The following is a 19950-nucleotide window of genomic DNA, read 5'->3' as shown; positions in this document are numbered from 1 at the left end:
GCTTCCCGCCCCCGGAGTCCTCCGGTTCTTGAATTCGCCCCGCCCCCACCCCCGGGGGCCCGCGCTCGGACCCGGGTTGGAAACCCCTCGCCGGGTCTCCTCCGTCTGGGCCCCCTCTGACCGTTGCCCTTCCTGGCCTGCAGGGACAGCGTCCCGTCCCGAGCCCCGGTTGCCCCCCCCCCGACCCCCCCCGGCCCCTCCCGCTGCCCTTGCCCTTTCTCCTCCACGCCCGAACTCGGACGGGCTCCTGCAGGCCCCCGGGAGTCGGAGTTTCCTCCGGGATCGCCTGCCCGCCTCCCGCAGCCCCCAGCTCCGCGGCGCCCCGCCAGCGTGGTCTCCGACTTCGCGGTCCGCGTGGCCACTGCCCCGAGCCAGGGCCGCCCGGCGTCCCCGGAGCAGGGCCTGCGAAGGCGGTGGAGGCGGAGACACCCACCCGGTAGGGTAGGCGAGGACGGGGGGAGGTGGAGGGAGGCACGAGGTATCCATTAGTCATGTCAGGACTCAGAGATAGCAGGGAACATGTTGAAGAGGAAAGGCAAAGTTGGCTTTCGAAGACTTGAGAACGCCTGGCTCACGGAACAACCCCCCCAGCACTCGGAGGGACACACTGCAGAGGGAGCCCAGCGGCCGAGCGCCCGGGAGCCCGTCTGGGTCGGCAGCTGCTCACCTGCGTGTCACCGCCCCCGGGGCCCGTGGGGCCCGCAGCCTCAGCCTCGCACAGATCGGGAGTGCAAGTGCTTTTTGCTCCGGAGCCCGTGACTGACAGAACACAGGCGGTTTTACCCGGGATCTCGGGGACCCTGTGCCTTTCGTTTATCTCCGGAGCCGGGTGCTGTGTGTCGGCCTGTGGTTTGGGCTGGGCTTAGTCATGGAGGAGCCTGCCAGTGTCACTTTCTGCTTCCACACTTGGGCGGTTCGCTTGACACAGCATTTGAAAGCAGGGAAGGGACTGTGCTTGGTGTCGTGTGTCACCAGCGCTGGCCCAGATGCCCCAGAGCCCTGGAAGTGTTAGGACCCAGGCGGGTGCCTGGCACTCCTCCTTCCCTCAGCCCTCACCGTGGGTGGGCTGTTGGGGCTGTTTCTGCAGCTCTACTTTGGCTTTTACTAAGATGCGTTTTCACACAAAGGTGTTTATAGGAGACCTCTCTCGCCTGAAGCAGGTAGCGGAGCCTGCTTTTAAGGAAGCCTCGCAAAGATCAGGAAGAACATGGCGGGGGTGGGGGGTGGGGGTGGGTGGCGGTCGGTCCCATGTCCTGAGCAGCCTGGGGTGTCCAGGTGGCTGGGGTGGGCAGAGGCCAAGCTGCTTTGAGGCTCCACTGGGCCCAGCTTTATGATGTTTCCTTTGGGGGCAACAAATCAAAGTTTGGGGACTGCTGCATTCTAGCCATCTGAGAACAATATAAACAGACCGTGGCTTGGGGGTTTCTGGGCTACTTTTGAAAGCCACTCCCTCAGCATAGGGTCCGGGGAGGGCAATGGAACTGGACAGAAGGACAAGTTCCAGCCTCTCTGCCTCGGTTTCCTAGTTGTACCTCCCAGGGTCGCCAGCATGAAACCCCCTAATGCACATGACACTGACAATAGTCCTCATTAACCATCCCCTCCTGTTCCTCACCAGCCGCCCCCCTCCCCCGGCTGGGAAGAATACATCCTCCAGCACTTTTTCCTTCGGCCAGGCGAAGCTCTTTTTCTCTCTGCTGTTCCCCTTGATTGCAGCGTCTCTTTGTTTCTCTGCGTTGAGTCTCCTCTCTGCTCCCCACCAAATCATGATGGAGAAATGGTACATGGCTGGCAAATGGCAAGACCCCTGGGCTCTTGTATCTTCTGATCAGAAGGAGCAAGTCCTGTGTTCTGTGCTTTGGGGGAGGGGGAAGGCCCGAGCTTCTCCCCAGTGGCTCCTAGATTCTGTTGATCAAACAGCCTCCGTCTTCCCATAAAAACGGCGAATAAAGTGCTGTAAAGGGCCAGTGCACGACCAATGGCAAATGGAACAGCGAGTCATTGCAGATGTGTTTCTTGCTAGGCAACGGTCAGGTACTATAGGAGACCGGAAGAGAAATCAACAGTCCTTGCGTTTGCGAGTCGACCCTTTATTTGAGGAGAGAACTCACAGTAATAGTACCTGGTGCTTAGAGAGGAAGACTACCTGGTGCTTAGAGCCTGAGGCAGGGCCCCAGAAGGCAGTCCAAAGAGATACAGAGCAAGTGACTTCAATGCAAGGAGCTCCGACAATCCTGGGAGCCTAGTGAGGACAGACTTGGGGGGCTGTGGAGGGAGGATGTTCTGGTCAGCTGACCGAGCCAAGGGGGTGGTGGCGGGGGCAGTATGGTTGGTTGTGCTGTGGTACGGGGTGGGTGGGGGGTATATGGGAGCCAAAGCTGGAGAGGCGAGGCCAACCCCGGTCTGGTGGCAAGAGGCCAGCCCACAGGAGCTGGCTAAGAAACAGGAAATTGGGAAGCGAACTGGTTTCAGCGTGACAGTGTCCAGCCTTGGGGCAGAGGTGTGCTCACTCACTGCCTTCAGGTCTCAAGGGCACCTTCTCAGGGAGCACCTTCTCAGGAAGGGCTTTTGTCTTACCCCAGGCTAGCCTGCAGCACCTGGAGTGGGGTAAACACAATCCAGGGGTTCAGGGATTGAGAGTGGCCACTTGAGAGAGCAGCTGACATTTGACGAAGATGTAGAGAAGATAATGTGGGGGAAAGCGCAGGAGCGGCAAGGGCAAAGGCCCTGAGGCACGAGCCCTTTGGGCCTGATCTACAAGCTTATCACAATTAGTGATAGTAAAAACCTTACAGAAAGCCCTAGAGAGAAGTTTGGTGGAGTAGAGGGGTACTTGCTCCATCAACAGAATGTGCAGCCCACAGGTCCTGCCCACAGCCAGCTTCCTAGAAGAAAAATGTCTCTAAAGGCTTTGAAAGGATTTCTGGGTACATTTGTTGAGCTAATGATCTCTGGTCAGTTAAGAAGGGCGTTCTGCCCAAGCTGACAGATCTTTCATATGGTTTGAGTAACTAAGGATCAGATGTGTCTTGTTTAAGAAAATGTGTTCTTTCCTGGCTCCTGAGATGGGTACTATCATGGATGTGGCTCAGCATACAATTTTCTTCTAAAATATTTATTGCTCTAAAAGGATTGCATAATTTAATATGCAACATGTAAATATTTGTCAAGTAATTCTCCAGGAACATTCAAAGTGTGCTCTTGCTGTCATTTAGATTTATGGTTGTTTTGTTCCCTGTGACTTGGGGATGGTGAAAGCTGCCATAATTCCTTTTCTTAATTCTTCTCTTCCTCTTATTATCTCCCGAGATTCACCTTTGTGGAGGTGACAGCTCTGGAGATAGCCCTGAAACCAAAAGGACGTGTTTGTGCTGCTTTCATTGTTGTAGAAAGGCAGTTCGAATGTCAGACAGCTCTTGAACCAAATTAGGCCCAATTATGCTAAATTTAAAATATTGCCCTCCTTTCTTGATGTCATTCTTCTCAGGCCTGTTTAAATTCTAGGGGCTCTCCAAAGGCCCCGCCCCCCAGTTGCTCTCTAGGCTCAGCCAATTTGCTGTCTAGGCTCAGCCAAGCCCACACCACCCACCCAGCATGGGGGTGGTGTCTCCCTTTACTGGTGGGGGGGGGGCTTTATGTTTTATAGATTTGCAGCAGTGACCGGGACCTTTATCTTGACACACACACGAGAAAAAAAAAATTGTGTTTGAGTTTTGGTTTTGTTTTTCCGAATGCCACAGAAGGATTGATAGACTTTGGAATCCCCTTTCCCGAAAATGAGAAATCAAGTTGTTGGGAATCCGCACCCAGCCCTCTGCCTTCACCAGGCCTCGGGCCTCCTGCACTGCATGTGCTTAGAATGGGGCTAGTCTCCATAGAAAGTGAGTTCTGGCCTCCGTAGGTTTGAGGGCCCTCAAGCCTGGGGAGCTTGTGGGCAGGGAGCTTGACTTTGCTACTTGGGGATGTATGTTCGTGTGTTATTTCTGATGTGTGGGGGAGGGGCACGGAAGGGAAGATGAGCAGATCAGACCAGAGCCCAAGGGGCAGGAGCAGAGAAGTGGTCAGCTGAAGTGGGCACGTGGCAGGCGGGCTGACAGATGTTTGTCTGCTTCTTCCTCCCCACGGACCATGGCGAGGGTGGGGGGCGGGGTTGGGTGGGCTTAGGGGTGTCCCTCCGGGCCCAGCAGCAGTAGAGAGGCCCATGCCTTTTTTTTTTTTTTTGTATCTTGGGGTTTTTTTCCTAATTTTTTTAAAGGATTTAATTTTTTAAGGACAGTTTTAGATTCACAGCAAAATTGAGGGGAAGGTACAGAGATTTCCCATCTACCTCCTGCCCCAACACGTGCACAAGCTCCCCCATGACCAACATGTGCAAGCAGAGTTGTGCATTTGTTACAACTGATGAGCCCACACTGACACATTATCACCCCAAGGCCATGGTTTACACTATGGTTCCGTCTTGGTTTTGTACATCCGGTGGGTTTGGGCAAGTGTTAATGACGTGTATCCACCATTATAATATCGTTAAAAGTATCCCATGTGTTTTTGATACAAGTATCCCATGTGTTTTTGATACAAGTGTGGCAGGTCTCTGTGGCCGCAACTATGCCAAATACCATGTAACTGAAAACTCCAGGGTGTGTACAACAACAGTAAACATTTTGCTAAGGTTGGCGCAGCTCTGCTGATCTTGGCTGGACTTGCATTCAGCTGGAGTCGGCTGCAGATGGCAGGACCAGGAAGGTCTTGTCTGGGGGTTTCTCATCCTCCAGCAGGCTGGCCTGGGCTTGTTCTCCAGGGCAGGATAAGGGTTTCAAGAGAGCAAGCGGAGCTTACGAGGTTCGAGGTCACTTCTGCTGATGGAAGTCTCAAGGCCCCAGATCTACCCTCTTCAGGGGGAGTTTGCTTTTGTTTGTAAAAGGATGTTATTTGCCAACCCTGAGCACTTACTTGTTTATTTTAAGTTTAGTTTTATGAAGGAACATTTCAGGTGGGTACCCAAGTAGAGGGTACTGAAAGCCTACACATCCTAACGGTCCAGCATCAGGAAGCCATCTGCTTCCAAAGTTCTGTTTTAATTTTCACAGGAAAGGGTAGTTTTTGATGTGTGTTTGTGTGGATGAAGATTTCAGAAATTTAGGAAGATCATTGTCATGGGATTTTAAAGATTTATTTATTTATTTTAGAGAGAGAAAGAGAAAGAGAGAGAGAGAGAGAGAGAGAGAGAGAGAGAGAGACAGAGCACGGAGGGGAGGGGCAGAAGGAGAGGGGGAGAGAGAGAATCCTCAAGCAGACTCCCCCCGCCACCGGCCTCCGCCAGCGTGGAGCCCAACCTGAAGCTGAGATCATGACCTGAGCTGCAACCAAGAGTCAGATGCCCAACCGACTGAGCCACCCAGGCGCCCCTATCATCATGGGATTTTAGAGCCGGGCTATTTGTCTCCACCTTTTTGCAATAGGACAGACTGAGGCTCAGAGGAGAGGGCATCTAGTGCGTCAGGAGGGCTGGGTTCTGGAGGGACCTTGGAGCTGCTTCTGCTGCTCCTTGGAATCCCGGTGGGTGAGCTTCTCCAAGGGGCTTTTGAGCTTTCTACCCTTGCCTCCTCCCGGCTGTGCATGAGAAATGGGGGGGGGGCGGTGGTTGGCTGATTTTGAGCATCTGATTTCTTGTAAAGAAATCCTATACTTGTAAAGAAAGACCGAGGGAGAGGTGTTACAGAAATCTAAAATAATAATGGTATATCATTTATTCATCTGACATTTATATCAGTATAATAAGCAAACTATTCAAAGCGATTTTGAATGACATGTGGCTATGACATAGCAAATGCTCTAAGTACTATTTAATTAATTGTAAATCACTAAAATCCAAGCCATCCTATCAGATCTTTAGGTCAGTAACTCTTTAAAGCTTATAGGATAATGCAGATTTTGTCTTCTTCCTCTGTCCATTATAGTAACGTCTATTTTTCCAGGGAAGTGTCCTATTTTTTTTCTAAGTTTTAAAGGCCAATCGTCTGAGGTTTCTATAGAGTTCTCTTTTTAATGTTTGTTATTACTGTCTTATATCCTCTTTTTCTATATTTTTGAGTTTGTGCTGTTTCTCATTTGTGACAAATATTATAAAAAATAATCTATCCAATCCGTCCTTTCGGAGAGTCGGCTTTTGCTCTGGATCCGTTTCTTCACTCTTTCATCAGTTTCTGCTTTTTTAAAAAAATTATTTCCTACCTTCAGGTTTATTCTACCTATAGTTTTCTCTTGAAGTATCAGTTTTGCTTTTTCCCCAAGTTTGGTATGCAGTATTTTCTCATTGTTCTGTTCTAATTTACCTTAGGATTTCTTTTCTTCTTTTTTTGATCTAGAATTTATTTAGAATTATGTGTAACATTTAAAAAATACATATTTTTTGAGCTTTATTAAATGAATTTTTAAAACCTGATTCAGAGAATATGTTATTTATGACACTTTGAAATTTCTTGAGACTGGCCTTATGTAAGCCTTTTATTGGGCCAGTAATTCTAGATTATAACCATGTGATAGTCTGTGATTTTTCCAAATTAAGTCAAACAGTTCCATACATAAGATAATATGTAATTCCTTTTAATTAAAAGAAATAAGAAGGTTGTAGTGAAGTTGTTAAAATATGTGAACAAAGAAAATATGTTTCATTCAGGATGATTGGGAAGTAATTTTTTTAGACAGCCTGCTGGAATGATGGTATAGGTGCACGTGTGCGAGCACGTGCGTATGTGTTCTTAAGAGGTCAGATTTTAAGATGCAGTAGGATGTTAAGAATCCTTGATGTCATTTGTGTGTGTGTGTACATAAAAGAGACCATTTTCAAGCAGTGTTCTTAAATTTGAAAGACAGTTGAAGGTGAATTTTACTTATTTCTACCAAGTCAGAGATAGGAAATGAAGGTAGATGTGAAATCCCCAGTGACAGTTGGCTTGGCAGCCAAATTGGATTGGAGCCGTGGGATTGAGAGCAATTTCAAAGTAACAAAAACAGATGTATGCTTCCCAAGGCGTATTTATGTCAGCTCTGAATAAGTTCAATCCAAAGTAGGCAACTGATGGGATATGGAGTCAAGCATTTCTCTCTGGCTTCTGTTTCTGGGATTTAACTGACTCTTGGATTAGATATAACACCTGCAGAGCGAGGGCCATTCCAGCTGAGAGGCGTGGGCCGCAGGTGGGGAGGTGAGGCCAGGGAAGAGGCAGGAGCCATGCTTAGGGGAGCTGCCTAGCACAGGCTGTTAGATAAATTTACCATAGCCCATTTTCTGAGACAAAGGAAGGTGCATGAAGTTGGTTTATATATAAAGGAAGATGGGGGGATTAGGCTGAGTGGAAAAAGTCCATCTCAAAGGAAATGATGTATGATTCATTGGTGTAACATTCTTGGAATAATACAGTTACAGCGATGGAGAGCAGCTTATAGGTTGCCAGGGTTAGGGTTTTGGGGAGAGGAGGAGTGGGTGCCCCTCTGACGGGGTAGCAGGAGGGGGCCTGTGGTGATGGCCAGCCTTGCGTCTGGACCGCGGTGGTCTACACGTGGGTGGACATGACACAGGACCCCTCGCCCCACCCTACACCCGAACAAGCTCTGGATCGCAGCAATGCTCATTTCATGGTAGAGCTCTTGCCCTATAATTATTGAAGATGTTGACATTGGGGTGGAAAGCTGAAGTGGGTAGCTTTCTGTAGGTCTGTGGCTGTTTCAAAATCACAAGTATGGGAAATGAAGGAAGGCAACTCTTAAAAATGGTTAAGATGGAAAAACTTTGTGTCAATTTTGCCACCATAAAAAAAATTGGAAAATTAAATGAAGGCATGCATTACCTTTTACCTGTAGCCTTACCACCATGAATAGATCGACTTTGAGAAACTAAAGCAGGATCAGGCTTGGTTAGTATGTGGGAATGGCACCCACTGGGAATATTAGATGTTTGAACCATTGCTACCATGCACTGTCATCACCTGAGAGCTTTTCCCAAATACCGGATCCCAGGCCCCTCCCTAGACCTACTGGACCACAGTCTGCACTTTGTGCAGCTCTTGAGGTGATTGGCGTGTACACTTGTTGGAAGAGCACTAGGACTTTTCTTAGAGCAGAAAACAAGTTTGGTGGCCAAAGATGGCAGGCTCAGGTTGGTTACATGATCCTGGACAAGCCACACGATCTTTGGGTCCTGAGTGTCCTCTGGATCCCCGTCTATAAGGTGAGAACGCTTGCTATGAGGGTGACAGTACCTCGTAGAGGCTCTGGGCAGGGTATAATAGTAACTTCTGTACACAGTGTGCAACATCATAGGCACTCGGTAAATGGAACTGTTGTTTCTATGACGAGTTAATCTCAAGGTGGTTTCCAGTCCTGCTGTTTCAGTTTTAAGCAAGGGGAAAGGTAGAAGCAAGAGAATGACGCGTCTACTTGGTGAGGACTCTGGTAACCACAAGAATTTGTTGAGGGCAGGGCTCCTGTTGAGTGTTTATATTCAACGAAAGTGGCAGTTGGTGCCACGGGTGTAAACGAAGCAAGGTGGTGGGGTAAGTGGGAGGGAGAGAAAGGTGCTGGGGCCACATCTTGGTGCATCGTGGGAGCGCCCCTGAATCTGGGTGGGTGGGGACTGGAGCTGGAGCCCTCCGAGGCTGGGAGGGGAACAGGAAGGATCTAGACTCAGGAGCGATGAGGAAGGAGAGCAGGTCAGGAGGGGAAAGACGGCGCATCTGCCGGGGATCATTACAAGCCTTTTTCTTTCTTCAGCGTTTTCCTTGAGTACAAGTTGGTGCGGAGAGCGCTGGAGTCAAAGCCCTGGTCCATCCTGGGATGTCCCACAGGCTGACGCTGCCAGGATGTTCTGTAAACAAGCCACAGTCGTGGGTCCCTGGGGTCTCCTTCCCTTTCTGCTTTTCTCTGACCTTGTCGAGCCGGGCATTCCAGAGGGCCTGGCCCTGCCCAATGCTGTCAGGAGGGTCAGTCTGTATGGCTTCTGTATGCTGGGCGTGGAGCCTACTTAATAAAAAATAAAAAATCGTAGTAAGTGGAAACACAAGGGGCAGCAGTCATGTGCTACAAACAGCCGCTGAGACTCAGCTCCTAGGTCAGGGTTGTCCCCATGGCCGGGGACACGGGGGCTTCTCTCTTTGGTGTTAGATACTGGGCGGGTTTCTAGGAAATGAATTCCATTTACAGCAGCTCCAAGCTACACTGGACGCTGCTGAGGAGACTTGGAAGCCAGGTTCCTGAGCCGTGGAGGCCTGTCGTTGCTGGGAGACACATCTCCCTGCTGCCTGTCATGCTTCAGGAGGTCCAGATCTTTGGGGGACCTGTTTCCTGCACCATGGAAAGGGACATCGGAGGCACCGAGGAGTAGGGGGAGGAGCGACTGTGATGCATCTTGTGACCTGCACATCCTCCTTTGTTGAAGGGTGGGCTGGCACAGGCCACCTCTGAGGTCTCCAGGTGCATCCTCCATGCACTGTGAGGGGTGGGGAGGCTGATTTTTGCAGGCATCTAATGGCCCTAGAGGGTTATCAGCTCGCCCTGTTCTGCCCAGGATTTTCCCACGGTGGCACTGAAAAGTCCTGCATCCTGGAAAACCCCTGTGCCCCTGGCAGATTGAGATGGTCGGTCACCCGGCCTGTGAAGAAGGCACTCATGTGTTGGGGCCGCATACCAAGTGTCACCAAAGAGAAGCCGAAAGGGCCTGCTGGACCACAGATTTCCTCCTTTGGCAGTATCTGGAATTCTTACTTTGGAGGAAAGCGGTGGTATTAATTTATATTTTTGTGGCGGAGGGGATTGTCACCAGGAGAGAAGCTTTTGCCCAAATTTAGTCGCCTAGACTGGTTTTGTTTTGTTTTACATAAGCCCTATGCCCAACGTGGGGCTTGAACTCATAACCCCAGGTCGAGTTGCATGCTCCACTGACTGAGCCAGCCAGGTGCCCCTAGACTGGGTTGTTGTTGTTGTTGTTTTTTAAACATGCCAGAGAGCTGTCACCCAGGTGGGACACATGACAGGTATATCTCCTTGAGAGTACTTTTGGGAGACCGGGGAGCCCTTGATCAGGAAGGGCCCCCGGGAAGGTCCTGAGAGAAGGATTGAATCTTCACTGCCATGTGTGAAAAGTAGAATAGATACATTTTTCTAAAAAATTCAGTTACCACGAACTCTCTGGCAAATTTGGAATTTTCTCTGGTGTAAATAGATCTAAATCCACTGGTTTTAGAATGAGGTACAGTGTACTGAGTTATTAAAAAAAAAAGCAAAACCCTATCTCATTTGTTAAAAACAGCATCTTACAGTGATTCTACTAATAATTTTATTGGGTCCCCAAATCCTTAAGATGCTACTAACTTATTTGAAGGGTTTCCTAATGTTACTTCGGTGGAGGGGACCTTTGAACATAACTAAAAATTCATATCAACCATTTGTTTGCATCTGGCAGTTTCCATCTACCAGTTTGCAAATGGCTTGATTTGGACACAAGAGTTTTAGCAATACATAGAGGCTGTTTACTTATTAGTAACATGTGTACTTTAGAAGAAAGTCTCCGTAAAAATGAAAAAAAGCTCATTTTTCAAAGAAGTGGCTTTTCCTGAATGTTTGCTGTTAAAACATATTTGACTCCATTCGAGCTGCTGTGACCAAACACCGTGGACTGGGTGACTTACACACCATAGCATTTATTGCTCACAGTGCTGGAGGCTGAAAGTACAAGATCAGGTGCTGGTGGGATGGATGCCCGGTGAGGTCCTGCTTCCTGGCTATCCTGGCTCCGAGCGGGCAGTCTTCCTACTGATCTCACATGGGAGAAGGGGCAGGCGCTCTCTGGGGTGTCTTTTATCGGGGCACTCATCTTGTCATGGGGCTCCAGCCTCCTGATCTAATCACACCCAAAGGCTCCACTTCCTAATACATGAAATGCTGAAGAAATTTTAAAAAATGCATTTAAAATATTTTTTTCCACTTGCAGAAGAGCTGGGTTGTTTATTTGTGTGATATGTGAATAGCACTGCACGTGCCTGACTTCCACTCCAAAAAAGCCTAGGGTGTCTGCCTGGAGAATTGGATGGGTTCACATATGGATGATCTCCATCTGTGAAAGGATAGGATTCTGTTATTCTCTGATTTAAAAATAAAATGTTTACATGAGTAAAATTAAATAATGAAGTCATAATAGAATGTCCAGGAATAGAAAAAAAAATTTTAAAAGAAAGCTAATTTAAGCCTTTAAAGTTCTAAATGATGGGAAATCCCCCAAATGCAAACTAAAAGGAAACAATCTGAAGGGGAAAGCGAAGACAAGAGTGTTTTAACAACAGCTGCATTGATACATAATTCGCATACCATCCAGTTCTCTCTCATAGAGTGGACAAATCAGTGGGTTTTTGGGACATTCACAGATGTATGCGGGCATCAGCTCCAGGAGAAACTTGTACTCTCCAGCTGTGACCCCTCTATCCAACCGGCCCCTCCAGCCCTAGGCAACCACTAATCCCCTTTAGCCATTTACATTATTTATAACAGGACTTTTATGAAAGAGGAACTAGATCCTTGTCACTTTATGACCGCTTATCTTGACCTTTTACCCAATAAAAGAATACAACATTCATTTCACCAAAGGAAGTGCCGCGTGCAAGACCCGGGGACAGGTGCAGGCTCTACCTTCAAGGGTCTTACCGTAAATTTCCCATGCGTTACAATGTATGATAGGAGTGCAAGTTTTTATACAAGTGTGCCAAGCCCCACACATGACCCACTTCACACCGAGCAGCTAGCCGAACCGCCCTCTTGGTCGTCCCTCCTTGGTCTTGCTGACCTGTCTCTGAGGTCCTCAAGGTGTGGTTGCAGTCCAGCAGCGTCAGCAGCATCTGGGGACTCACTGCAGACTTCTTGAATCCGAAATTCTGGGCTGGGGTCGGCACTCTGTGTTCTACGACCCGGCAAGGATTATGACGCTCACTTTTGAGAACCACTGATGGGTGGCATGTACCTCTTCTGGTCCGTGTTTTAGTTCAACCTGGGCGGTTTTCTCTCCCGCCCCGGCTCATCTGGCTCTCTATTTTGAAGAGAAGAGCGAGTTAGCTTTCTTCAAGCTTGTCCCTTCCCGCACCACCACCCCCCCCCCCCCGGCCCCCTTTTCTTGCTCCTGCCTCAGGGATAGCGGTGAGGCTGGCCAGGCTGGTTTTGCCCTTGACGGGTCTCAGGACAGGGGGCAGGGGAAATGGCTCAGTAAAGGCCAAGGACACACTGCCGCACAGCCTCCACCCCTCCTCTCTGGGCACGGAGCCCCTCCCCCCAGCACGAAGTTCCCCCCCCCCCCCCCCCCCCCCCCCGCAGTGGGTTTGGACCCTCCCCCCAGCCCCCACCGGCTCCTAGCCCTTGCTGCCGGCATGGCCTCTCCCATCTTGCCCTCTCTGCTAGTTCTCTTCTTGTTACATCATATTTGGAACCCTTCTCATAAACAAGGGGATAAAACCCCAAAGCAAACAAGTCCCAGACTCACTTGCCAGTGGCTTGGCTCTGACAGGCTCCTGAAGTCCTCTGCTTCCCAAGGCCAAAGTCACGTGGGGCGGGTGCTTCTGTCGCCGGTGCCCAGGGCCCGGCCTTCTGCCGCCTGTTGTCGGATGCTGTGAAAGCATCCATTCCGGGGGGCCCGGCCTCTTCCCCTGGAGTTCTTATTTCTTACTTCTTTTCCCCCAGCCCACCCACAGAAACTGCCCCCTGGCCTGCGCAGGGCTGCCCCGCCCTCCCCAGCATTTTTGGCGCTTCTGTCAGTGTTGGAAGATGACATCCCTTCTGGGACGAAGGTGGAGGAGGGCAGGCCTGTGCCGGGTGCAGGTTGGCGCACAGTTCGGCGGGGTTTCAGAGCCCCTTCCTCGCTGGTCAGCCAGGTGCCGCTGGAATAAGCCGTCTGTTGCATGATCCTGACAGTGGCCTGCCCTCGGGACCCCCCAAATCCCTGAGCCACTGTGAAGTGGTCTGCAGCTGGGGTCACGCACACTGAGGCCGCCTCCTTGGACTCCATGGGCTTCTTGACTGTTTCTTGTTTCCTGTTCTCACCTGACTTTCTGGTTTCCATTTCTTGGCCCATTTCCTGAGCCTCTTTCCACCGGTTTGTCTCTCACTCCCCGTGGCGGTTATTTTTATGCATCAACTAGGCGACGATATAGCACCAAGTTACTTAATCGCACACTTGTCTCTGTGAGCCGTGAAGGTATTTTGTGGATGTGGTTACCAGCTGCAGTAACTTAAGTTAAGGAGATGACCACTGCTGATGTGGGTGGGCCGAGTCCGATCAGCTGAAGGTCTCAAGAACAACTGAAGTTCCCCGGAGCAGGAGGAATTCTGCCTCACGACTAGCATCCGCTCCTGTCTGAGTTTCCAGCCTACCAGCTCTCATGTTGTCTGACCGGTTCCTTAAAATACATCTCTGTATGTCTATATCCCCTGCTGGTTCTGTCTCTCCGGAGAGCCCTGGCTCACACGTCGCCTTCGGAATATTGCCGCTTGGTAGAGCCCCCTCAAGGCTTGTTCTGCTGATGCCAGCTCTCAGCCCTGGACAGCTCTCCCAAGAGTCACACTTGCGTTCACATCAGCTGCAGGATTTCTTGTGCCAACCTTCGCCCAACATCTCCTACTTGACATGTTTGGAACACAGCTCATCACCACCCTCGAACATTTGGCATCGTTGCCGCCTGCCTCCAGGGCTGGTTTCAGGGTGTGCAACCTGTGCAGTCAGTATTCAGGGCCTTGTGCTTAAAAAGGCCCCGTTTGGTGTCTTTGCTGTGGCTGTCTGGAAATTCTTAATGATTTTGAACCAGGGCCTGGCATTTTCATTTTGCATGGGGGCTGCAAAGTCCATAGCCGGCTCTGGCTGTCCCCATCTCGCTAGTTGCCCATAGTTGCAACCCTGGAGTAGGCTCAGCCTCCCCCATCTCCTGCATCTAGTTACTTTCTAAATACGGGACAGTCCCATGATGGTCTCCCACTTTTCTTTGGGGTCACACTGATGTAATTTGGGGCTTTGCGACATGCCCCTGAAATAGATGCTATACTTCCTCTCTGGTTCCCCCACCTCCCCCCTGCCCTCCACCCCTCCCGCATCTTGCCACTTTCCACTCTGTTCTCCTGCCACTTCTCAATTTTTGTTCATACATGTGGCTTTTAGTACCGCAGCAGCATCTTCGGAAGCTCCTCCTTCAAGTCCCCCCACAAGGATGCTCCAAATGCCTGATTTTCTACTGCTTCCCTTCGTGTCAGTAAGGGCATGGAACCGCGTGACTTGCTGTCCCCGCAGCCACGTGCTGTGCCACCTCCACACCCTGGCAGGTCTTTATTGTCCCTGGACCCCACCCTTCCCCTCTCTCTACTGCAGGGCAGGCTCAGATGGCACCTTTGCTGGAACTCTCTCCCGCGCCTCCTCATGGGGTGGCTTCTCTCTGGGTTCTCAGCATGTTTTGCAACTTGTTTACAAACTATTTTCTCTCGGCTTTGTTCGATAATGCTGGGTATTTTCTCTCTAGGCTTGGTAAGCTCCATGAGGGTGAGTGTCAGCATCCTTCAGTTTATGTCCTCTTCAGCCTGGCAGAGGTTGGCACACATAGTAGGTGCTTTGTACCTGGTCTTTGAATAAGATTGGGGAGCCATGTCTGCCTGTCAGTTCTATACCTTGATTTTTTTTTTTTAAAGATTTTATTTATTTATTTGACGGAGAGAGACACAGCGAGAGAGGGAACACAAGCGGGGGCGGGGGGTGGGAAAGGGAGAAGCAGGCTTCCCGCCGAGCAGGGAGCCCGACGTGGGGCTCGATCCCAGGACCCTGGGATCGTGACCTGAGCTAAAGGCAGACGCTTAATGACTGAGCCACCCAGGCGCCCCTATACCTTGATTTTGAAATACTTAAAACTACAGTTTCAGGTCATATGCTCCAGTTTTTAATCCACTTGGAGTTGACTTTTGTGGATGGTGTAAGATAAGGATCCGATGTCATTCTTTTGTGTGCGAATATCCAGTTTCCCCAATATCATTTACTGGAGAGACTATCTTTTCCCCATTGTGTGTGTTCTTGGTGCCCTTGTCGAAAATCAGTCGACTTTCCATGCTTGAGTTTTTTTTGGGCTCTGTTCTGTTGATCTGGGCATCTGTTTTTTGGGCCAATACTATACTGCTTGCATTACTTTAGCTTTATAATATCATTTGAAATGAGGGAGTGTGATGCCTTCAGCATTGTCTTCTTTCTCAAGAGTACTTTAGCTATCTGGGGTCTTTTGTGGTTCCATACAAAATTTAGAATTTTTTTTTACTATTTCTGTTAAAAATGCCATTGGAATTGTAATAGGGATTGCACTGAGTCTGCCTATTGTTTTGGGTAGTGAGAATATTTTAACAATATTAATCCATGAGCACAGGTTATCTTTCTATTTATTTGTAGTTTCTTTCATCCATGTTTTATAGTTTTCAATGTACAGATCTTTTACTTCCGTGGTTAAACTTATTCTTATGTATTTTATTCTTGTTGATGCTGTCATAAGTGGGATTATTTTCTTGATTGGGGTAAAGAAATGGGACTCATCTTTGCATGTTGATTTTGTATCCAGCAACTTTACCAAACTCATTTTTTAGTTCTAACAGGTTTTTTTTTTTTATGGAGTTTTTAGGACTTTCTATATATAGGATTATGTCATCTGCAGAGATCATCTTACTTCTTCCTTTCTGATTTGGATGCATTTTATTTCTCTTTCTTGTCTGATTGCTCTGGCTAGTACTTCCAGGACTGTGTTGAGTAGAAATGGTGAGAGTGCATCCTTGTCTTGTTCCTGACCTTAGAGGAAAGCCCACTAGATGCCAGTAGGCCCATTCCCCTCCTCCCCAGTTGTGACAACCAGAAATGTCCCCAGACATTGACAAATGTCCCTTCAAGGAACAAGATCACTCCCCAATTGATGATCACTGAGATAGAAAATAAAGGGATCATGTGGGTGCCTTTTTACACGGAGACATTCCTGCGATCATAGAAGAATCTATAGTATTTGGCACACCCGGTTGCTCTCGTCTGCCTCTTACTCACCCAATGTTTAGTCAGGTGTTTTTAAAATTTACACAGCTTCATTGGAAAATTGTGTTTACCAGCTCCTGTGAGCTGCTCCTATTCCATAAAATGAGAAAAACCCGTAGCTGCAGTCCTCAGCACTGTAAACACTTCTTAGTTTCTCAGTTGGAGTATTTGTTGTTGTTCAAATCTTGACGTTATACTTCATTTTCCTCTTGGAAAATACTCATAATAGGACAAGTTGTGCTTTTAAAAATGTAATATGAGGAGATGAGCTGCAAGAGGCATGACGCATCCACTCAAATTTCACAGAGTTTGCCTTTCGTGATGATCACTCCAGCTTTATCCGGTGCTGGGAGGACGTCTGGAGGCGGCCACCACATGCTCCTGGAAATGTAATTGATAATGAAGCTAATGAGGAGCCAGAGATGACCCATTTCATGCCTGGCAAGACTTTGCGATGTGCATTCTATCAAGTAAATTGTGCATTTGGTTTTGATTTCAAGGGGATTTTTATTAACTAATAACACTTCAAGCAAACACTGGGCTGCAGTTCTTTAAAAATAACTGTAAAAACTATTTGCATGAATTATGCTTCTTGATTTTGGTTCTTGAGTTTTGAAGTTACCTTCTTTTCTTTTTAATGGGTTAATTGATTTAGCAAATATTTATTGAATGGGTTGCGGTGGGGAGTGTTCTAGGGACCAGAGGGCTGAACAAAGAAGAGTGAAATCCCTACTCAAATGGAGCTCCCGTACTCTTGGGGGAGAGGGAACAGTAAGTAAGACGATTAAGTAAAAGGCATAAAATGCCTAGCATGGGCCAGGTGCTGAGGAGAAAGGTAAAGCAAGCAGGGTATGAGCGGCATGTGCCAGGCCGATCTGAAACTTGCCCTCCTTGCTGAGGAGAGAACCTTTGAGTTAAGGCAGGAAAGAAATGAAAGTCTTGCTGTGCTGTTGTCTAGGGGAAGAGCAGTCCAGATGCAGCAGCAAGAACAAAGGGCTGTGAGGTGGGAACATCTGGAATGTTCTGGAACAGCCAGAAGGCCAGAAGGGCAAGAGCAGAATGAAGAGGCAGGAGAGATCAGAAGGGACTGGTGAGTTCCCTTAACGAGAGAAGGCCAGCCTTGGGCAACCAGAGTTGGAGGGGCAGGAGAAAGACGCAGGTGCACTCAGAAGTGAGCTTCAGTAATGTCCCACGGTACTCTTGCCTTCAGGACTGCTTGTGGTGAGCTCGTCCGGTACAACATACTTAATGGGATGAACATCTTCCCAACAGTCCTGTAACTGAATCAGGTATTCCCTGGATACCTATTGGGTTGGCCGCCAAGATCCCCAAACGTGGCCGTTGGTTTACAAATCTGTATTTGGGCTGCCCACTGATGTCCTTAAACTTCAGCTCTTTAGGTCTGACTTCAAGTCTCAGTGATCATTTCCCTCTGACACAGGAAGTTTAAAAATGTGATGATGGGAGTCTGTGGAGTGCCAGGCTTTCCTCTTGGGGAAGGAGACCCCGAGAGAAACCCTAGACCTGGAAAGCACATCTGGGGTGCTTGTGGCTTCCTCTGTCAGCCCCCGCGGCCTGGCTGCCCAGAGGCCCGCTGCCAGAAGGTGTGCTGGGCGCCCTCCCATGAGGAGGTGCTGGGCTGTGGTGTTTGATGGGTTTCCACGTGGGCTTGCTGAATTTCAAGGTGCAGTGAAGTTGGAGTACATGAAGTTTTCATTGTGGCAGAATGTTGCTAATTTTAGTGATTTGTGAAGATCCTTCTGGATAGAGTTTGACTTTCCCTGTGAATGATCACACTACCCTCTGATCTTTACTCCTTTACTCTGATGTATTAACAGTAGTATTTGTTAGATGTTTTTTTATTCTGCTTCCAATATAAGTATTTAGGTGTGAAAAATGAAAACAAAACAAAAACAAAACAAGAAAGAGCCAAGTGCAAAGAAGAAAATATAAACAAGTACCACTGGTACCCGGAGATAATGAAGTTGATGTTTTACATGAACCATTGGTTTCTTTAGCTATCTCTAAAGTTTATCCTATAAATACAGTTTTGGATCCTACTTTTTTCACTTATAAGCATACTCTGAGCTCATTTCTGTTAAAAGTACTTTAGAATCTTGATTTTTAAAACCTATTCCTGCATACATCGTTGCTTATTTAATCATCTGCTGGGCATTTTGGTGTTGCTGAAATTTTGCTATTTATAATAATGCTCTGATGAATGGATGTCTTAGTGTATCTTTTATTGGCACTTGGAGCATTGCTTTTTAGATCAAGTTTTAGGAGGTATATTATAGGGTTTAAGAGTATGAGCCTTCTAAAGGCCATCTTGCTTTCTAGGAAGACGACTGATTTCTCCTTCCACCAGTAGGCTTATGAAATTGCCTGTTTTGAGGGATCCTCGTGACACTGCACATTAATTATTCAAAATATCGAAATGGGTTTGTTGGTCTTTGAAAGATTAAAGTCATGCATTTTTATTGTAAAATATTCAAATAACATAGAAAAGCAATATGCCAAAGATGAAAATCTCTGATCTAGAGATAATTAAATGTTTTAGGTATGACTTCACGTAATTTAATATAATATGGTACATATAATCTGCTTTTTTCCTTAGCAACTTATTGAGGACATCTTTCTATGTCAGCAAATACACATCATTATTTTTAATTCCTGCAATATATTCTATTTTCTGTACATTTTCATTTATTTAGCTTATGACTTCCTGATGGACACTGAGATTATTACTCGCTTGTCCTTTATGAGCAATATAGCAGTTTATATATACATTTACTTTTTTTTTTTTTTAAGGAAGTTGTTAGGACTTGAGTTTGGATGCACATGGTGGGTCCTATTCTCATGAAAAATTCTGCCTCTCCCTGGAGCACGAGTAGGCTTCTCTCTCCGTAGCATTACATTTGGTCATTCCACTTGCTCTGGCCAAATAGTGTAACCTCTGGTCATCCTTGTAAGACCCATGGCATATGGGTTTCCCTTTGCAATGAGACTCGCAATATTCCAGATAGAGCCTCCTCCATCAACCCCAGTCCTAGAGGGAAGACAACATTGAAAAGAGCACCGGCCTACCTGCAGTGGATGTATCATGTGAGCAAGTAGACATTTGTCCCAAGCCATTGGGATTTGGGGATTGCTTGTTATTGCCACACAGCCTAGCCTATCGTGACTGATGTGATACATAATCACAACTTGCCCTCTAGAAAGAGTGAACCTGCTTATGCTCATTAGCAAGATAGCAAAGTACCTCTCCTTTCATAGTTTGCCAACGCTAGTTATTTTCACTCGTTTTAATCTTTTGTAAGTCATGGTAAAAAAACAATATACCTCACTGCAACATGTGTGTCTTGGATGATTAGTGAGGTTGAAACTTGTTTCATATAGCATCGTCTTCTCTGTCCATTTGTTTGGATTAGTCTGTGCTTTCTTCTTGAGTTCTAAGAATTTTTAAAATATGCTAAAGTTGTTATTCTTTGTCTAGCTTATGTTCCACATTCTTCTTCCAGTTTGTATTGATTTTAATTTCTCAACTTTATGGCTTGATAGCTTTTGTCAGTTTGGGAACGTCCTCTGCTGCTGTCTTGTTAAATATTGTTTTGTCTCATTTTCTTTTACTTTCCATTATGTGACACCAGATTCACAAATACTAGACCTTTCCCACTATGCTCCATGTGACTTTTATGTAGTTTTTTTTTCTTATCTTTCCAACCTTTTTTTCCTGTCTGGCCATTTTTGGTTTACCCATCTTCCAAGTCACTAATTCTCTGTGTGTCCTAATCTGCTTTTTAACTCCTTTTTATTTATTTGTTTGTTTGTTTATTTATTTATTTATTTTTAAAGATTCTTATTTATTTATTTGACAGAGA

General features: G+C 47.5%; 1 protein-coding gene across 1 annotated transcript in view; it reads left to right on the top strand.

Moving 5' to 3' along the window:
* The window catches only part of ANKRD33B (ankyrin repeat domain 33B), an 81323-nt gene that overhangs the window by 789 nt on the left and 60584 nt on the right, over positions 1-19950 (top strand). The gene's annotated exons all lie outside the window — the stretch shown is intronic.

The sequence above is a fragment of the Zalophus californianus genome, chromosome 5 (genome assembly GCF_009762305.2).
Source record: "Zalophus californianus isolate mZalCal1 chromosome 5, mZalCal1.pri.v2, whole genome shotgun sequence".
In the NCBI taxonomy this organism is placed as follows: Eukaryota; Metazoa; Chordata; class Mammalia; order Carnivora; family Otariidae; genus Zalophus; species Zalophus californianus.
Note: the sequence above shows the minus strand (reverse complement) of the source record. Positions and strands in the feature narration are given on the sequence as shown.